The sequence below is a fragment of the Trachymyrmex cornetzi genome, unplaced genomic scaffold (assembly GCF_001594075.2).
Source record: "Trachymyrmex cornetzi isolate Tcor2-1 unplaced genomic scaffold, Tcor1.1 scaffold433, whole genome shotgun sequence".
Classification (NCBI taxonomy): domain Eukaryota; kingdom Metazoa; phylum Arthropoda; class Insecta; order Hymenoptera; family Formicidae; genus Trachymyrmex; species Trachymyrmex cornetzi.
This window is the reverse complement of record NW_017299102.1, coordinates 163,927-173,919: the sequence shown is the minus strand read 5'-3', so window position 1 is coordinate 173,919 and position 9,993 is coordinate 163,927. Positions and strand designations below refer to the sequence as shown.

General features: G+C 33.0%; 1 protein-coding gene and 1 long non-coding RNA gene across 2 annotated transcripts in view; both read right to left on the bottom strand.

Annotated features, from left to right (window-relative positions):
- Positions 1-9,993, bottom strand: part of LOC108764529 (tachykinin-like peptides receptor 99D) — a gene marked incomplete at its 3' end in the record, with an annotated part of 68,749 nt that overhangs the window by 31,153 nt on the left and 27,603 nt on the right. The gene's annotated exons all lie outside the window — the stretch shown is intronic.
- LOC108764530 (uncharacterized) overlaps positions 9,794-9,993 on the bottom strand; it is a 4,096-nt gene continuing 3,896 nt past the window's right edge. The window contains exon 2 of the long non-coding RNA XR_001940286.1: positions 9,794-9,836. This is a non-coding gene — a long non-coding RNA (uncharacterized LOC108764530). The remainder of the gene's footprint in view (positions 9,837-9,993) is intronic.

The window sequence follows — 9,993 nt, the reverse complement described above, 5'->3', positions numbered from 1 at the left end:
GATTTTTATATAGACGACGTATTTCTGAAATGCTACACATTAAGTTACAAAAGAACGGTCTAAATCTACAATCTGACACGGAATTTTTACATCACGCGTATATTTCAATTCTTGACAATTTACATTAATTTCAATGATATGCTGCACTAGGTCGTATTTCTATGCTTTTAATGTTCGGATGTATCGTCTTTGTTTTTCATTGTTTATGCTCATAGCTACATGAAAACCGACGCATAAGTTAAATCTTTGACAGTTACTCATTTGATTGCTAACTGTCGCGATCGTCTTGTTGACGCACATAAGTTATTATTAAATATGGATACGGATATACAGCGAAATTAATTTAATTTTTAATTGATTATGTTCACGGTTTGATAGAATTCATTTTCAATTTATTTGGTCGCCTGATCTGTTAACCTGGTGTGTTTATAAATGAAGCGGAATGATTGGGCACTCTCCTATCTAACCAGCTAAGAATTTTGATTGTATAAGGATCAGATACACTGAGGATGGCTCGAATGTAAGGATGGCCGAAACGTCTGAATTTTTCGTATTTAATAAATCATTTGCTCGCACGACTTGCCGCGAAAAAACTCTCATTAGCCTGTTCTCTGTTTATATTTTGACATTCTTGAGAGTTTATTTGTATTTCTTATATTCAATGATATTTTTTTAGAATAATTATTTAACAATGTTTTTTCGAAATTTTTGACAAAAAATTGGTAAATAATTGTTCTAAAAAAATATCATTGAGTAAATAGAGGTAATTTTATTGTTAAACTTTTGTATAAAACATTTTTTTATATCTCAAATATTTTTCGAGATATAACGAAAAAAGCTGAAAACCGCTGTACATGTAAGGGATAATTTCACCCTTTCAAACCGTTTTTTAACCGCAACTGATATTTTCTAAATTCGTTTCTTTATGTAAGCTACAAGTTCACAAAATTTCATTAAAATCAGAATTTAACACCTCGAGAGGTTTCCTTGTTAGTTTAATCCGCTCTATCTACACAAGAGCGCTTGGTAAAAAATTTCGGGACACTATATAATTATAATATATGATAGTACATTAGGTGCATTAGTACATTAGGTACGTTAGGCTTTTATGCTTTTTTGTAAGAATAATTTTTATAAATTTTTTTCTCCATTATGAAATGTACATATTATTTAATAAATATAACAAATAATAAAGAACGACCGCCAAAAGAGCGGATTTTCGCCTGTTTTATGGTCCTTGATTTTTGAATCAAATTTTATCAAATGATAGCTCATGATGAGACATTATTCACAAAGAAATTTTATGTTGAGCATGCAATTGGTTTCAGAAATATAGTGTCAAAAGAGTCACCAACTACTAAGAAAATATGACACTAACAGCACTTTATAACACGAATTTTTATGGTTTTTTTGAAAGTCGGTACCTATGGATTCTTTGAGTTGCTGGAAGTGAATCTGATGTCAGATTTAAAAAATTCAAGATGGCGAATATAATATGGCAGACACAAATACTGAAACAATCATTTACTTCTATGGAAACTATCATATTGTGGTTTTTTTGGCTAGTAAATTTCAATATATTGTTGGATGTTATAGTATGTAGTTATGAAGAATCACGGAAACTACAATGAAAAAGCACGTTTGCAGTGAAACAACTTCTAAATATAGCAAGCAAAACTATCACGTTGTCATTTATGCGTCATGTAAGGTATCAACTTGAATTTGATCTTTCTTATAAAAAAGTAATCAAGAGAATGCTTTTTCCATTCAAAAACTGTCATTGATTACTTTCCAAAATGTGATAGAAAATTCCAGGGAATGGAAGTAACTCGTTACTTGTAACGAAGTTACAGTTACAAGTTACTTTTTTGGTAACTTTACTAGTAACTGCGTTACTTTTTTTCTTTGGTAACTGTAACGGTAACGAAGTTACATTTTTTTGGTAACGGTAACGAATTTTACAGTTACGTTTATCGTTACTTTGCACATGATTAGACACGATACGACACAAGCCACTTACACTGCACAAAAATTTCGTAAATTTACACATATAATAAATATAAAATAGATTACATGATTAGTTCTGTAAATATAAAAAATTATGCAATTTTACAGAAATTACAGTAATTCCACAAAAATTATATAAATTTGTTTTTATTGTGTAAATATATCTTATTTTATATTGGAAATTATAGCAGGATATTTTGAATATTTTCTGTAATTATCCAAATTTTAGTAATATTACGTAACATAAAAGAAATTTTTCGCGTATTGTTGTTAAATGTATAATAATATATAGTGCGAAATATATTGTCATATTATCGTTCTTGTAGCAACACATATACACATTGTAATTGTATTTCCACAATCTGCTTAGTTCCAAACCAAGAAATTATTTCTATTTGCATATTGCAAATTTACAAATGTGTGGACGTTTACAACTATTATAGTGGATCTCAAAATTATCCAGCATAATAGTTATAATTTTACACAATTTTTTACAATGCGCTTGAGATTAGAGAAGCCTCTAGGCTCGTCCGCTATGATTGTTGGTCGTCGATTTAAAAAAAAGTAACGGAAAAGTAACGAAAAGTTACTTTCTCAAGTAACGGTAACTGTAACGAGTTACTTTTAAAAATCGGTAACTAGTAACGGTAACTTGTTACTTTTCCTACTCGGTAACGAGTAACTGTAACTTGTTACTTTTAAAAAGTAACTTTCCATTCCCTGGAAAATTCATTAGCGAACCGAAGAAACCACAACATAACAGTTTCCATAAGTGACCACAGAAGTGACCCATATAATACAGATGTCCAAGGGACGTTCTGAAGAACATTCTGAGAATGTCCTAACGTTCCTGCGAACGTTCGCAGGAACATCTCTGGGATAAAGTGTGCTGTATGGGGAATGATTCAAGTATTTATATCCGCCATCTTGAATTTAAAAAATCTTTTAAGAGATCAGTTTCATAGTCAGCAACTGAAAAAATCCATAAATACCGATTTACGAAAAAATTCGTGCTATAAAACATTGTTAGTGTCACATTTTCTTAGCATAGTTGGTGATCTCTTTAATGCTCTATATTTCTGGAACCAATCACATGTTCAACCTAAAACTTTTTTGTAATTAATATCTCATCATAAGCTATCATTTGGCATAAAATTCGATTCTAAAATCGAGAACCGAAAAACAGGCATTTTTTACGGTCGTTCTTTAATAAATATGACATAAACATAAATATCATGGATTATTAGTGACATACGCTGTGTGATAATCACATTAATTCTTAACCGTGTCATGGAGGTCTCAAAGGTCCAGAGAACATCAGTTTTACGATCTTTTTTTTTTTTCAGATGTTTTGTGACGTTAAAATTTTAACTGATTTAACGAACCTTTATCTGTTTCCATCAATGTAAATATTAATCTCAATTTATTCTCATTTTTTTCTAATTTTTAGAACTAAAAAATGTATATTTTACTATTGTTTTCTGATATTGCAATTTGCATTTTATTTCAAATTTCATTTGAAAAATAATGGGGGCCTCTGAAGTTCGAACTACCCGATTAAGTAACTAATGCTTTCTGCCCAGTTAAGGATTAAATTGATTCGACATGGAACGTGTTAATTAACGATTTAATATCCTTTCTTTTTTGTCCGGCTGTTTCAGTTCTGGCAACAAAATTTAGCTTTATTTTTAAAAAGTGTCGTTTGCACTTTACAATCCGTGTTATTCTGCATAGAATTGATCAGCTTCCGTGATAGATATCTACGTGGAAATCTTGCCAGGATTTCGTAATCTAATTTGAAGAAGGCATCAAAAATTGCCATCGACGAAAACAAATGCTTGTCAATTTACTCGTGAGCTATTCAACGTGGCGCAATGTCGACGGATCAAGAGATAGGAATCAATTTGCAAACTTATCGGTCTCTTCCATGAAACAACGTTCACAGACAAACCAACTTTTCGTTATAAACAATCCAGCAACGAGAGACCGACATTCGCTTGCAAACTGAAGCTGGATCACCGAGTACCGTTTGGCAATTGTTTATATATCGTGATCACGTTTCTGATACGAGCAAAACTGAATATAATGCAACAACGAAGCGTTGCAGGATAAACTCTTCGATTGTCAATGCATAGAAACGCGTAACGTTCGGTATCAATTCGCAACGAAGTTTCGACAGCCGTTTGGGATAAGTTCGATGGATCGATTTCGATAGTTAGATACTTCTCAATGTCTATCAATTCCGATAACGTTTCTTGTAAAATGAATGCGACAGGTATGCAAATTAAAATTTGTGTGGATTATATTCTTCGATAAAGGAAATTAATTGCGTATCACGGCACTAAAAAGATAAAAAATATTCCAGCTGTTATCTTCCCAGATAAGGTTTGTCGACTTTCACCCGATGTTGAACGTTGGGCCGACGTTGGCGAATTCGCGGTAAACCGACAGTCATTAATCGAACATGGTGCGACGTCGGCCCGACCTACATTAGCCGATAATTACTCGATGACAACCTTTGGCCAACGTCTGGCCAACGTTGGCAGTATGTCAGCAACCGGTTGTCACGCCAATCTTGGCGCGACGTCGGCTCAACGTACGTTAGCCGATTTTTACTTAATGACGACCCTCGGGCCAACGTTGGTACTATGTTGGCAACTGGTTGTTACGCCAACCTCGGCGCGACGTCGGCTCAACGTACGTTAGCCGACTCTTACTGACGACGCTTGGGCCAACGTTGGTAGTACGTCGGCAACTGATTTTCTCGCCAATCTCGGCGCAATGTCGACCCAGGCTGTTATCCGACTCTTATTTCAAGACAACTTCAGGCCACCGTCGGACCAATTCACCAGTCAAAGGAATGCTCGGCTTAGCGCTTGTAATACCCATATCACACTGGTGATTGGAGTGTCTGCGTTTGCGTTTGCGCTTGCGATTTGACATTTCTCAACACATTTTAGTGTGTCAAATAAAATATGTATTTTATAAGACGAATATTTGCATTTCATTCTTATATTTGGATCGAATAAGTGTACAATGTAAATGACTTTAATATACACCCAGTGTGCATTAGTGTAGTACAGGCAAGGAAACATAGTATAAGTGATGCAATCTTTCTTAAACTAAAGGCCATTTTTATAGACAAAATCTTGCAGGCTGTATAGTGTTTATTTCCACAGCGTACACACACGCACGTACGCGCTCTCTCTCTCTCTCTCTCTCTCTCTCTCTCTCTCTCTCTCTCTCTGCGCGCGCGCGCGCACACACAACACACGCACGCACACACACACAGGGTGTTCCAAAAAGTTCGGGACACCTAAATATCTCGGGAAATATAAGTTTTACAGAAAAGTGTTTCAGACAAAAGTTATATGGTTTAAAAATATCTATTTACTGATCCTATCAGTTGGATTGCGTAGCCAAGGTTAGGTTAAGGTTACATTGATTTTCTTAAATGGAACACCCTATTTTTTATTCAAGAATCTAATAGCTGATGTTGAGAGCTTTCCAAAACGCTATAATAAAATATTTTTTCATGAAGTACTTTTCAAGTTATAATGCTTGAAAGTTACAGTATGGCCGGCACTAGCATTACCTAGAGACCCTTTAATAGAGACTGGACAATCTTGTCAGAGTTTTCATTGTTTGAGTAACAATATGGCGGAACCAATTGATGCTTTCATATTCCTACTATTAGCGCGCGGTAAGATTTGGTAAGGAAACAAACATTTACTTTTTAAATGAAATAATTATTAAAAAGATAGAAAATACAGTTTATACATACAATTTATACATTATATATTTATTACAAAATAATGTGATTACTTAATAATAGAATGCATGGCCATGATCTTACTACTAAGAACTGATTTTCTTAATTTTGATTCTTTTTTGCACAGCGTTTTAATCCGAAATCGGATGAAATATTTCATTATTTTATTACATAAATCATGACAATTTTCTATAGTCTCACATCGAACATGAATCATTTTTTGAGTCAAAAACATGATTAAATCATTGTTCATGTTTTTTAAGTAAGGAACATGTCTAATAATAATTTCCATTTCATGAAAATAATTAAACGTTTCCTTGTTTACATAAAATAATGTTTTAGTTTTATAACATTTTAAAAATACAAATTTTGAAAATTTTATATTAGGATTATAAATTTTTGATCCTGTGGAATTTAAACAATTGTTGCAAATTTTATTTCTCTTACAAATTCTAGTCATAACATAACCATATATATAATACAATGAGTTCATATTTCCAGATTATTTAAATTATTAATCCTATTTTCTGCTTCAAGAGGGATTACAGGAACTTGTTGAATTGTTCCATTTTTATCTATTCTACGAGGGTGTTTAAAAAAATCAACGATTAAAGTACCATCATCTTGTTCATAATTTGTATTCTCCAGTCTTTGTAAATATTGAGAAACGCTTAAAATTTTTAAACTCTGTTTAAATTGGAATGTGTTTGGAACGGGAAATTTTTTTCTTATATTTGAAAATAAATTTTCTACACAATCTTGTGTGAACCGATCACCTAACACGAATTGATATCCTCGTTCATTAAATATTTTGTAAGTTGTATAAGAGATTGTGTTGTTATCATTATTCCAGTTTGCACTGGTTAAAAATTTCATTTTTGCCAATTTTCATATTACGAAATAATTCAATAACGGATTCTAAGAACTCGATTTTTTCGTTAAATTTATTAAAAGATTCTTCATCTCCTTTCTTTTTTCCTAATGCGAGACGTGGAATTCGCGAAGTAATTATTGTGATCCATTTAGAGATAATTTCAATAAATAAAGCTGTCGTCTTATAGTCTTCTTTGTTTCGTCTCCCAGAAAATTTAAAGCACTGCTAACATCTCTATTTAGCATATTAGTAGCTTTATTAACTTTCATCTTATTAAAATTTGTCAGTGTGATAACATTTTTATCTAATTTTGGTGCAAGTTTGAAATATAAGTTTTCTTGTTCATTTATTAATTCTTCTAAATGAGAAACTTGAACAGTACATGAAGATAATTTGTATGATTGTTTAAATTGATCTGGCAACATAATGACTTTATTGTTGATTAAAGCTGTCCTAAGATTTTTAAGGAGATGTGAAGCATCGGCAAAAAAAACGATTTACGTTTATTATCTATTGGATGAGAGACAAAATTTCGAATGTCAGAATATTTACCAGCAGAAATATTACAAAATGCTCTCCACATTGCTCGATTTACTCCTCCCATGTCTGATGTAACACTATGTACATACAGGCCTATAGATTCAGCCTTTTCAATTATTTGTTCGAGACAATAGGTTTTAATTGTACACTATTGAAACCATCAGGAGTGTAATAATATGCTACAATCTGCTTCCATAGATAAAATATACCGGCAAGTATAAAAACTAACCCATGAGTCGCTTGTACGAGGTGTGATCAAAAAGAAACGAGAATTTTTGAATTGCGCGCATTGTAGTGTATCGATTTGGTTAAATGTTGTTTTTTTCAAGTTGTTAGTACTGTCAGTGAAGTACGCACCAAGTTTCAAACTGGTGTGATCCTCAGTTTGTTTTCGGTGAGCCATTAAGTAAGACGCTCTTGAGAGTATTCTGCGATCTTGATATGTGGCGACATGTCGGAACAAGAAATTTATTAAAAATTTTGTGTTAAAAACTAATGGCCCAGAACTCCAACGCGTTATGACTGGTGATGAAACGTGAGTGTATGGCTAGACGTCAAAGCAAAGGCTCAATCATCACAATGGAAGTGTTCTGAGGAGCCGAGACCGAAAAAAGCGCGTCAAGTGAAGTCAAACATGAATAAGGTTCTTCTTACCCTTTTCTTTGACTACAATGAAGTTGTGTACTTTGAATTTCTACCAACAGGTCGCACAGTTAATAAAGAGTATTACTCACAAGTTATGCGCAATTTACGTGAATCTATCTGAAAAAAACAACCTGAATTATGGGAAGAAAACTCATGGATTTTATACCATAACAATGCACCGGCACACACCGCATTAATTATCACGCAGTTCTTGGCGAAACACAAAACTACTGTGATGCCGCGCCTTCCTATTCTCCAGAAATGGCCCCTTGTGACTTTTTCCTATTCCCTAAACTCAAGAGGACCCCTAAACGACGTTTTTCAACGATAGAGGAAATAAAGAAAAAATCGCTAGCCGAGCTGAAGGCAATACCTAAAGAGGCGTTTCAACAGTGCTTTGCAAGCTGGAAACAACGTTGGCAGAAGTGTATTGTATTATAGGGGAACTGCTTTGAAGGAGACAGTATAAAAATTGATGAATAAATTAATACTTTTTGAAGAAAATTACAATTCTCGTTTCTTTTTGATCACACCTCGTATTATTTCTCCTAAATAAAAAGATTTAAAGCAGAAGAAAGGAAAAGAACATATTAATAAGAACCATCGACATAGTAATTATATAGAAATTAAGGAATCATGTAAATAAAATATGAAAAAAAAAATGTAATTACGAAGTTTCATTAAATTTACCGTGACTATTAGCAATGGTAGCATTTCCAATAATTAAGTTGGTTGATGCGTCATGTTGTTCACTAGGTGTAAGGCAGTGATGCACATTTGGCTCCTCGGCAACACAGAAACCCGCCCCACCATTTCGCCGCTGCGCAAGAGCGAGCGAGACAGTGAAACTCGCTGTCTCGCTCGCTCTCGCGCAGCGGCGAAGTGGTGGGGCGGTTTTCCGTGTTGCCGGGGAGCCAAATGTGCATCACTGGTGTAAGGCTCATTTCGTCAAATGCCAACATGCAATCTTTTTCTCTATCATCTTCAAATTGTAATATTTTGCATCTCAAAGCCTCAAAAATGGCATCACATATTCCTGATTCAAAATTAAGTGCTTCAATGCTTCTTCGAAGTGTGCGTGTTGATGGTAATGGAATATTTTGCTTTATAAGTTCTTTGTAGCCGTTTTCAGTACAAGAAAATTTTATTCGTAGCGCTTTTTTGATTGTTTCTTTAGACCATCTATATACTTTACGTTTAGAAGTATATCTTTGAAGCCATTCAATTTGATCTTTATTAAAAACTTTATTTAGTATCTTTGATGATTTTAACAAATTTGTTTCAAGGTATAATCTTTTTGAGCTCTTCAATTTTCTTATACGCTGGAGTAGATGTTTCTTCGCTTTTTTGCCTTTGCAAATGATCGTGTTGGCTTTGTTAAGCTTTGTTTCTAAATCTTTTATTTTCAATAAAGCAGATTGTAATGCTGATTGATTAGCATCTGAGTTTGGTATTGTTGCAATGATATCAGTTCGATTTTCAATATTCAATTCAGTCAATTGAGTGTCCTCCAAATTGTATTCGTTATTATTAATAACAGATTGTAAATTAATATTCATTGATTGATTAATTATTCGAGTTAGACATCGATTTTTTAAAGATATTCATCGAAGTAGTCTCATGAATGTTTGTAATGGTTTGTAATTCCTTAACAACATTTTTCTCCAAATCGTTTGAAGTGTCTGCATATTTTTTCAAAGGATGAGATTTTGAAACAGACGTGGAAGTCTCATTTGATGGATGTACATTAGAGATAGTCTTACTAAGCTCTTGACAGTGATTCATTTGCATATCAAAAATAATTATTCTGTTAGATTATATTCAAAATATCTTTAAAAACAAATAAATATACATTACAATAAACAATTTTTTCTTAGGATTTTAATTTTTCAAGATACATACGTTTTGAGTTGGAAAAATTGTTGGTACAGCATTACATTTTAATTATTGTTTTCCATCAACTCTAGGCTTTTCCCACATGTCCTTTGAAAAGTGAATCTAAAAATAACATTGTAACATTATTGTTATGGTTGAGTACTCGAGGTACTTTTGATTTTATGAATATACACACTACGCAAAAAAATTAAAGGATCACTTAAGTCCACCTCAAAAATAGGTCAAAATTCAGAAGAATGTAACTTCGTAAAAAATGATC